The sequence below is a fragment of the Ambystoma mexicanum genome, chromosome 7p (assembly GCF_040938575.1).
Source record: "Ambystoma mexicanum isolate Mex_15411 chromosome 7p, UKY_AmexF1_1, whole genome shotgun sequence".
NCBI classification, from domain to species: Eukaryota; Metazoa; Chordata; class Amphibia; order Caudata; family Ambystomatidae; genus Ambystoma; species Ambystoma mexicanum.
The window spans coordinates 200,760,302-200,771,246 of record NC_090939.1 but is presented as its reverse complement, the minus strand read 5'-3'; positions in this window follow the sequence as shown (position 1 = coordinate 200,771,246).

Here is a 10,945-nt window from a genome sequence, read left to right as displayed (position 1 = left end):
TGCCGGGGTGTCACCTGCAACCCCCGCTCACTATACTGTATAGTATGTTGAGTGGGGTGTTGCGAGGGATTCCCACGCATTTTGTTTCTTTTTTGGGCAGGTGCGGGGGTGTCCCCTGCAACCCCTGCTCACTATACTGTATAGTATAGCGAGCGGGGTGTTGCGGGGGACACCTACCAACACCTACCTACCTAAAATGCATACCACAAAAGGTTCGAACCTTTGGTGGTATGCATTTATCGACTTTTTGTAAGGGTCAGAACTTTAGGTGCGGTCATTTTGGCCTAAACAGAAGTTGACAGCCATCTGCCTCGCTGGCCTGGGGTTGCCACTCTGGTCTGAGGATGATGGTGCTGATATAGCAACCCCCGAGACAGGTGTGGGTGGACAAGGTGGTCCTGGAGCTGGGCTGTGGAGCTGTGGTGGTGGAATGGCACAGTGGGAGTCCAACGAAGCAGCTGAGGTGGTCACAGGGCCGGAGACAGGAACATAGACAACAGTGGACAGCAGACACTCTAAACGCAGTGCAGGTGGGCAGCAGACACACACTATGCAGGCAGTAGCAGATGACAAAGTTGGAGGCAACACAGGGCAGGTGGAGGGGGTAAAATGTCAGAGGCAGGAGCGTGAGTCTTTCGTGTATCGCAATGATGGCAGCCGTAAATTGATTTTTGCAAGGCTAACAGTGAGTCGCGTACACATTTTTTTCAACTCTGGGTGCCCCAATGTATCGCGTACCACTATGTTTACCTTACTGGTAGCTTTTTAGTGTTGTTGGTTGTCACTGCGTATTGTGTACCGGTTTTTTATTGTTTTTCGGAAGCTATCCTGGTATCGCGTGCGCATTTTTTTATTTTATTTTTTAGGTGTGCCTGTGCGTTATGCACACCACAATAGCCACACTTGGGGTACATTTGAGCCTTGCTGGACCACAGAACTACATCTCACATCACGTAGACTGCCCCCTCACTCATATTGCCCAGGACAATTACTTGGTGTGCCTTCCATATTTCAGTTACAACTGGAACATGAGTGGAAAGACCCCAAGGGGTAAAGGGGGCAGACGGGGCTGGGGTCAGGGATGTGCTGTGGAAGCAGCTGTCCCAGCCCCAAGGGGTTCAGGACGTGCCGTGGAAGCAGCTGTCCCACCCCCAAGGGGTCCGGGACGGGCTGTGGAAGCAGCTGTCCCAGCCCGAAAGGGTAAGGAATGTGCTGTGGAAGCATCATTACAAGGTACAGAAGGACTTACAAGTTGATAACATACACCTTCAGACAGAGATCATATATTTAATATGACCATTTGTCACCCGCTAGGGTGGGCGGGATTCACAAGAAACACATAAGGTCAAACTCTGAATTCATGCCTCGAGGGTTTAGAGAGTCCAGAAGTTCAATCCACAGTATCTCACGTTCTGCTAATTTTCTTTGCATATCGCCCCCTCTCCTGCCAGCTGTTACTTGTTCAAGGATGACACATTGTAGTTGTGCCACTGTATGTCGTGCCTCTAAAAAATGGACCGCCACAGGGGATTTTAAGCTTTTTGTACGAATGTTGGACTTGTGCTCAGTCCATCTAGTTTTGGCTTTTCTGGTAGTCATACCTACATAGTAGAAGCCGCATGGGCATTTCAATGCGTATACTACGTTTTGAGCATCACAGGTGCATGAATGACGTAGCTGTATATGCTTGCCTGAATGGGGATGTGTGATGTAGCTACCCTTTATGATATTGCTACAGTGCTGGCAATTGTAGCACAGAATTGTTCCTTTTTGTTGAGTTGGGGTACTGGTGGAGGAAATCTCTGCTTTCACCAGACTCTTACGTAGAGACTTGCTATTTCTATATGCGAATGTTGGTAGGTCTGGAAAAAGATGTTGCAATTGTGGATCCAGTTGTAGCATTGGCCATTTCTTCTTGATCGACCTCTTTATTCTCGTACTCTGAACCGAATAGGTGGTGACATATACCAGTGGTTCTCCAGGTTTTGTAGGTTTGGGTACCAGTAATGTTTCTCGGTCGATGTTTCTAACTTTTTCTGCCACTCCGGCTATCAAAGTGGGGTTGTAACCTCTTGCTGTAAATTTAGTTTCCAATGTAGTTGCCTGACGGACATATTCTGTATTTTCAGAGATGTTCCTCCTGTAGCGCAAAAACTGGCTCAAGGGTACGCTGTCAATCGTCCGTTTCGGGTGAAAACTTGTAGCGAGTAATAAACTATTCCTATCAGTTTGTTTGGTGTAGATCCTAGTCTCCAATTTCGCTTCAGACACATATCTCGTCATCAAGGAAATGGATGGTTGTCGTGCTTGTTTCCGTTGTAAACCTTATACGTGGATTCATCCCGTTCATCATTGTAAAGAATTCTTCTAACTCCTCTTGTGGGCTTGTCCAGATACCGAAGATATCATCTATGTACCTTCGATATATTGAAAGGTGCCTCATCCACCTTGGTGATGTGAGGAAGTGTTCATTTTCTAAATAGTACATAAAAGCATTTGCATAGCATGGTGCCATGGCTGCTCCCATGCTGGTGCCCGATGTCTGAATGAAGTATCTATTTTGACATTTAAAGAAGTTGTTACTGAGGACCAGTTTCAAGAGGGTAAGGACAAACAGTCTGTCACCTTGACATTTATCGGTTGCAAGTATGAGCCATTCAATGGCCTCTAATCCGGCTTCGTGGGCTATGTTGGTGTAAAGAGACGTGACGTCCATGGTGAATAATATGTCTCTTCCATTCACGAATTGTGTGTCTTTCAAGAGTTGCAAAAAGTGCATTGTGTCCTTCACGTATGTTGGTGTTTCTTGAATCAGAGGTTGGAGAATTTTGTCCAGATATTGTGAAAGTGGTTCAAGGATACTGTTGGTAGCTGCTATGATCGGGCGTCCTGGAGGTTTTATCAGTCTCTTATGTATTTTCGGTAAAATGTACATCACCGGCATGATTGGATGTTGATTTTTGAGGAAGCATCGCGTTTTTTCAGAGATTACATCATTCTCTTCAGCCTCATCTAACACTCTTTTGATTAATGCTCGCACTGTTTCTGTAGGATTCATAGGTACTTCCAAGTAAGTGTCTTCATCCCTCAATTGGCATTCAATTTCGTCGAGGTAATCTTGTTTGTCCATTAGAACAAGGGCTCCCCCTTTGTCTGCTGGTTTGAAGATGATGGTCTGATTGTCTAGGAGGTTTCGCAGTGTCTGACGTTCTATTTTGGAGAAATTTCCTTGAGCATCAGTTTTAAATCGAATCTTCTTAAACTCATCCAGAACAGTTTTTTCAAAGGTTGACAGAATATGGTTTTGTATTGGCGGATTGAAAGTGCTTTTTGGACTGACTTCCAGAAATGTATGTGCTTCCTTATCTATACGGTCCTCCTCCAATGAATTGAAGAAAACTTTGAGCTTCAATTTGCTCATCAGTTTGAAGAAATCGATTTTTTCACGTAAGGGGGTGCTGTTGTTCTTGGGGACAAAGGACAAGCCGTTCTTAAGGACTTGTATTTCCATCTTTGAAAGGCGGTATGATGAGATATTAACTATCAGGGTTTTTTCGACCCCTTCTTCCTCTGAGGATTTCTTCTTTTGTCCTCTTCTAACTGGCTTTTTTCTATAAAAAAAAAAGCCACAGCGTCACTATTTACTTGATCGCTAGCTGGAGTGCCCGAGGGCCCTGATGTGGCTTCTGCCATTCGGTCTGGTGTAACTTCTAATTCTGTACTGGAGGCTTCAGAGGAAGTATTGCCAGTCGACGGTGATCCTGTTTCACGTGGATTATTTGGATTAGGTATATTTGGGTAATGACCGTAGTAGGTTTGCCAACTGTAAATTATATCAAATTTGTAATCTTGTGTATCCCGTCTGAATTTCCTAATCTTTTTGACCTCAAGTTCTTGTTTGTAACTTGCCAGTTTCTGGTTGGTTTCCTCGAGATTTTGTTTCAATTGGTCAGCTGTATAGGCCTTACTCAGTGAGGTTTTTAATCCTTCTATATCCTCATTCATTGTTGTAAGCGAGCGTGCTAATTCTTCAATCATTAAGATTATTAGGTCGAGGGAGCATTTGTTAAGAATTAAGTACCAACGTTTGACGAAGGCTGGGTTTTCCTTACATAACGTGGGTTCAAGGTTTGTATTTGTATTTGTTTTATTTGTAACGCGCAACCTTCAGGCCCGGGGACATCAGGGCGCAACTTAGACATGGTTACATAAGCATACACCTATTCAAACATTGAGCAATGCAAAGTATTCACGGTATACAGCAATATACATATTTCCAGGATGTAAGTTCAGGGCATACAGCAATAGACATATTTCCAGGATGTGAATTCAGGGCATACAGCAATATACATATTTACAGAATGTAGATTAAGGGCAGGAGATTACCTGGGGCGGGCTACCAAGAACATGAGAGGTCCAAAGGTCAAGGCTGGCTGAAGTGCCAGGATTTGGTTTTAGATTTGAAGGCACTAAAGCATTCTTCGGATCTGATGGTGAGGGGGAGGGCATTCCAAAGCTTGGATGCTAGGACGGGGAAGCTAGATCCACCCGCTTTTTGTAGTTTGAACCTGGGAATGGTTAGACAGTGGGTCTGGGCCGTTCTTTGCGGGCGGGTAGGCGCGTGGCGAGGTTCACACGTAATCCTCTTGGTATCCTTTTTGTAGTATAGTGTTGTGCCAGCGTGGATGCTTGTAACTTGAGGTTGATCTCTCTACGAATTTTCCACTCTAATTGTCGAATTAGTGCCTCAGGTGTATCTGATGCTGTGAGTTCAGTGCCGGCTGTTTTGATCAGCCCTAGTATCCTTGTAGCCTCCTCTTCGCTGAAGGCCAGAGTTTCAGCTCTGTTATTTGTGGTCTGGTCTATTTTGGAAAAGGACATATTAAATCGAGCAAATAAGGTAGCTCAGAAGGTTAAGTAAATTATAACTCCAATGATTAAATTGGTGCGTGCGCCTCCCTTTGTGTGGCCAGAAGAGAGACGAAAGCAAAATATGGGAGCGGGAGTGCACTGCCGTGTGGTCTGAAGTTCGAAGAGAGATACATTTTTAGAAATTCAGATTTGGATTTAGTGGGGGTATTTTAGTGTTGTTTCAGGTGCAGGCGGGCTATTGTCACAAGACCACTTGGGACACAAATTAAGACCAAAACCAGAACTGCGTATTACTAAGCAGTAAGCCCAGATGCACTCTTGGAGAACCGAAGTTCAATAATTCATTTAACACCATAATAGTAATAATACTAATAATGATGATATTTTGGATTCACTGTGTAACATCAGGCTTATATTGATGTGTTTGGCTTCATACAAATCATTCAATTCAATGGTACTTCTTCAGTCAATGTAATAGTAATTATTTCAAATGAAATGTTAGATACAATAGACCAGAAATGTCAAAGAAAAACATTTATCGCACTCATCAGTGATAAGGTTCGCTTTAATTCACCCATCATCCCCTTTTTTTTATTGAAATTTCCCAACAAGGATATTGACAATGTGTTGTATACATTTGTTCCGCATGACATGAACCAACATCAAGTCATGCCATCATTACTGTATGTCGTAACAAACAACCAATACAAGAAAAATCAAGTGTATAAGTTAGAAACAACTTTTCATGTGTGCATCTGTTCCCTTCTGGGAAAGTTTGTGGGAGTTTTTATAGGCTAACAGCTCCCTCCAGGGTAGCTCTTTTTGTAGATATTGCTAAAATAACCAACGCGTTTCGGATCCTATAGATCCATCTTCAGCGTGGGGCTTCACTGTTCTTGTGTTCATAAGGGCAAATAGTGGTTTGTATTTTCTTTAAATCTACCTCTGTGGGAAATTTAGAAAATAACAAGTATTGTAATCCATTTATACAAGAAGGTTGACTTCCAAAGCTAAACTATCAAAATAAGGGGTTAAAATATCACTGACCTCTCCCGGGAAGTTGCTGTGGTCCGGGATCAAGACCTATTCAAAGGAAAGTACAACGGTAACTAAAGGCAAAAATCGTGTTTCTTACAAGCTAGTCTCACAGGGTTGGAGGGTACATAGTTAACTAAATTGAATCACTCACCCAGTGTTCAGAATGAAACTCTCAGGAGACTGGGAAGCGGTAGGTAGCGGCACGGGAAACCCTAAAAACGGAGTTGGTGTCGATTATTCATGGGCTTATATGCGTCCTAGTAATACAGTGTGTTTAATAGAAGCCGCTCCAGGGAAAGTGTAATGGCCCTCTGTGGCCAGATTCAATGTTAAAACAAAAGGCGCGCATAGTGCACTCCAATGTTTCATGGCTCCCAGGGTGACTTCAGGGGGAAGACCACTCTCGGAAGCTATATGGAAATTTACTGAGGCTCACCTGTTTACAGAGGCTCTTTGCTCCGTGCCGGTTGCTGCAGTGTCCGCTGAGCGAATGCCAGTAGCGTTCACTGTAGTCACGGCAAACCCGCGCATGCGCGTGAGGCTCATTCGGAGTCGGCCACGTTGGTATGGGCGCAGGTTCGCCATTGAGAAATCATGGCGACGCACCATGCTATTTTTCCAGCAAAGTTGGTTTTTGTGTATGTAGGCTTATACTTACTATGGAAGATTCAATGGTCCTAAGGACCCAGGTATATTCCAAAGGATTTGAAAACAAAGATCTAAGTAATTAAAGATCCTAGAGTGTCTATATATGAAGGGAACACATGATTCCCATATACACGGCCATTGTAAATGTTTACATAGGGCGTAATGGATGAGAGTGGGGGCACTAGCACGGTACAAGCTGTAACCGCGGGGTGGCCCCATCTCATCTGTGTATAGGTCGTTCACTGAGGGCTTCTAAGTGACCATAGTCTGTTGCAATAAATGTAGGAAATTAGAGATACTAAAAAGTGCCTATATATGTAGGGAACACACGATTCCTGTGATTCTCGGGCATTCTGATTGTTTACCTAGGACGTAATGGATGTGCATGAGATTAACGCCTTAGGGTTTGGGAAGCGCACTGCTGCACAGGTGAAGCGCTGGAATGATCTCACACCGTAGCACCAAGTCCAAGCTGAGTGCCAACCTGGCCTCTGCTCCGATAACTGGAGGGGGGTCACCAGAGGAGGAGCTGACCAAGCATGAAGAGGCTATGAGCCAATTCATTCTACTGGAGCAGGTGCAAGAGGCCTGGAAAATGACAGACACATCCGGTGAGTGACCAACATTGTGCATCCTGCGTATGTGAAGTAATGCATCACCAAGATGTATAATTGTGGTGGACATCTGGCCGCATTGGAATGACTGCCCCGGGTGAACCATGTCATGTGGTGTACTGACCCCTGTCCAGTGTACACAAGAGTGGATACAAACCATGTGTTGTACATCAGTTGAACATGTCCATGCAACAGTACTTATCCCCAACTAGCACACCCCCCCCACATCTGCAACATGATACCACAATGTGCACAGTTGTTTGCTGCATCCTTGATGTGGGTGACTCTGCTCCGCTAGACATGTGCATGTGTCCGAAATCATAGTCACTTCATGCCATGCAAGTTATTGAATCTCTTTTCAAACATGTACGTATGTGCTGCCATGCCACATAGAACATCCAAGATGACACCCAACACGCCTTGTGGCGTGCCCCGAGTGAGTGTGCATATGTCCAGACTGTGTACATCCCTGCTGCACCAATGGCAATGATTCCTGAGGCAAATCGTTGTGATGCCTGCTCTCTGTTACCCTCCCACACTCAGCCCACACTCCTTGGGTCCATGCCCCTCTCCCTCTTGTGGTTCACTGTACCTTGTTCCTATCTACAACCCCAATGACTTACTCTCTCCACTTCACAGACCTTGCCTAGGTGGTACTCCTACAGCCATACCTCATGTCAAGAATCAACTATGCAAACAGCCTCTACCTCGGACTACCAGAATACCGCCTGAAGAAACTACAACGGATCCAAAATGCTGCAGCCAGACTACTCCTCAAACTATCCAGAAGAGACCACATCACTCCTGCCCTAAAAACACTACACTGGCTCCAAGTAAAACACTGCATCACCTTCAAAACCATGTGTATAACGCACAGGGCAATCAGTGGACAAGGAGCAGAATTCCTACAAAAGAAAATAATCTACAAACCAAAGAGGCCCCTCCGATCCAGCAACGAAATCCACCTGGAACTAAAACCACACCTTAAGAAAAAACTTGAGGCACCTCCTTTTACCACTTAGCCGCAAAAACATGGAACATCCCAAAAGAGATCAGAAACACCGAAGATCACCACAAATTCAGGAAATTACTAAAAACCTGGCTCTTCAAGACCACAGACTCAACCTGAAAATCGAAACAGGGAAAAGGATGATGGAACTGGAATTGACACAAACATCCCTAGAAACGACAGGGAAGCTCCCGCAATGCCGGACAAGTGACACAGGATAGACTAAAACACAGGTGACACCCATTGAGACAGTCAACTATCCCAGCCTATCCCCTCTTCGTTCCACCTCAGTTGCTACCATGTACCAAATATCAATTGGATTGCAGCGACACTGGCAATCACCACACTAGCTGAGTGGTGGACATTGGCAGGTGCACTGGCCACAAGTGCAGGTTAGGAGGTCAGGAGGGGTTGTGATGGAGGCTGGTTGAGATGGGGGCCAGATGTGAAAGGGAGCTTAGTGCAAGATGGGCCCAGATCAGGACACAGGAGCATCAGGAGAGACTTTGCAAGCCCGACTCCTCAATTCAGGACAGAGACGGCAACTAACCAATTCTACTAACAATTTCCGTCTCTACACACACCTCTCAAACTCCAAACCAAACACAAACCTACAGCACAACAAACTGCACAAACTTCACTACACTGCACCAACAAAACAAAAACAGACCTCCACAACAGTATGGCGACTACCGGCTGCAAACACCCCAGGCTCAGCCAAAGGACCCACCGGGCTGTGGCCGTCAACAGCACATCACTGCTCTCTTGCACTTTTCCTGCTTCCTCCCACTAACTCATCCCCCCTTCCTATTTCAGAGTAGCCAGGGGACCACTCCGGTGGTGACAGTGCACGGTACAAATGTCCTTTAGCATGAATACTCTGGTCACACTCCATGGGCCCTTTCCTTCTCCCTCATGTGAGGCAAAAAACCATGGCGTCATCTTTGACTGCTCTCCCTCCTCACATCACTGACCTTGCCAAAAACGGCTAGCTTTGAGCCTCACCTCCTCAGAGGCATTTTCCCTTTCTTCCCCCAGAAACTCGAGTCTCCAGAGCTCTGGTCCTCTGCAGGCTGGCCTACTGCAACAACCTTTCCTCAATCTGCCTAACTCCTCCCTTAACCCCCTTCAACTAATCCAGAATAGGACTGCAAGACCCATTCTTGGCCTCAAGCCCTGCATCTCTCCAGCCCTAAAATCTCCCCACTGGCTCCTGGTTGCTGCGAGTATCAAGTTCAAGACCCTCTGCATCATTCACAAGGCTTTCTGGGGACATGCTATATCCAACACTCTCTCCCTAAAAACCACCTTGCTAGAGCCCTCTGCTCTTCTAGCTCCAACTCTGCAGATCAGATCCTTTTTCAGGCGGGGTGGGGGTGGTGTAGATCTCTTCTCTGGAGGTGCCTCCCTCTGGAATGGCTTCCTTGACCCTCCCAGACTTGAGCTGGATCTCCTTACGTTCCAGAAGCTTCTCAAGACCCCCCTTTTCTCCTCCCTCTTCCCTACGAATTGCCCCCTTTCTCTCTCTCAACAAAAGTAATCAACAAACATTTCTGTTTCACTTATACTTTGGGTGACAGCTTCACCCCTGGGTCCGCCTCTTCTGGGCGTAAACCACCTACAAATCGAATTCAACTCCACACATGCAAAGTTACTCTCCAAATGGACATTTGGGGACCCCTTTTGTACGTCAGCCTCCCTCCTTCACGTTCACTATGGCTTTTTCTTGGTGTCTTTTTAAACAGCTCCATCATATTCTGTCCACGCTACGCATGCAATGCCACTCGAGCCGATCGATTTAAGTTGTGCAAGTTGTTGAAAAAGGCCCAGCAAAAACATTCTATAAAAACATGGACGTAGGTTGGAGTTCCAGCAATTTTACCAACTTTCCCAGTGGGAGGCGAGACGTTGCTGCTTGTCCCACCCAATGATTATTAATATTAAGAGGTATTCACAATTTCTTCTAGCACTTTCTGGCCCATATTCGAATGGTGAAGGTTACAAGAATTACCATTCTTAAGAGTCTGCAAGTTTTGCATTTGTTGGCTATTCCGCCCATTGATATTCATGGTTAGCATTAAGCGACACCGCCTTCATGGTTTCATATGCATACGGGTCAGTTTCAATGGGTTTAGATTGCTGGTCAACTGGCAGACCTTCATGGATGGTAATGCCAATGGTCACATTTACCAACTCATCAGGCTTTGGGTTTGCATTAAGCCCCTATTAAAAGACTTAAGTACATAATGTTGTGACTGAGATCTGACCAAGAAATGCAGATTTGATTTTAATATGACTGGATTGGTCAGTAATGGTTTATAATATAGTTGCATAAAGGAAGACTACATTTTCTAAATACCTAATATTTCTCAATCTATTTTCTTTGTTTACTAATGAAATATATTAAAAGTCGTATTACTGACCAATATATACCAAATAAAAATTGAGTAGTGTTCCCGACCACAAACCAAGGATCCCTATACCCCATGGCAGCAAATAAACGAATATTGACCCTTTATCTATTTAATAGATGGCTATCCGAGAGCATTGTGGAAATAAACTTCTCCAACTAGACTAGCCACCCCCCCCCGGTATTATCACAAACTCGCCCTCCACTACGAAGTGGTTAATCGCCAAAAGATTTGGGATGTGCCTTCAGACACTCGGCCCCACCCACTCAGTATGCCTCTTAGACCTAGTTGTTACTTTCCTGCTATATATACACACACTATCCTACTCTACCCCCTGCACTACCTCTACTCCC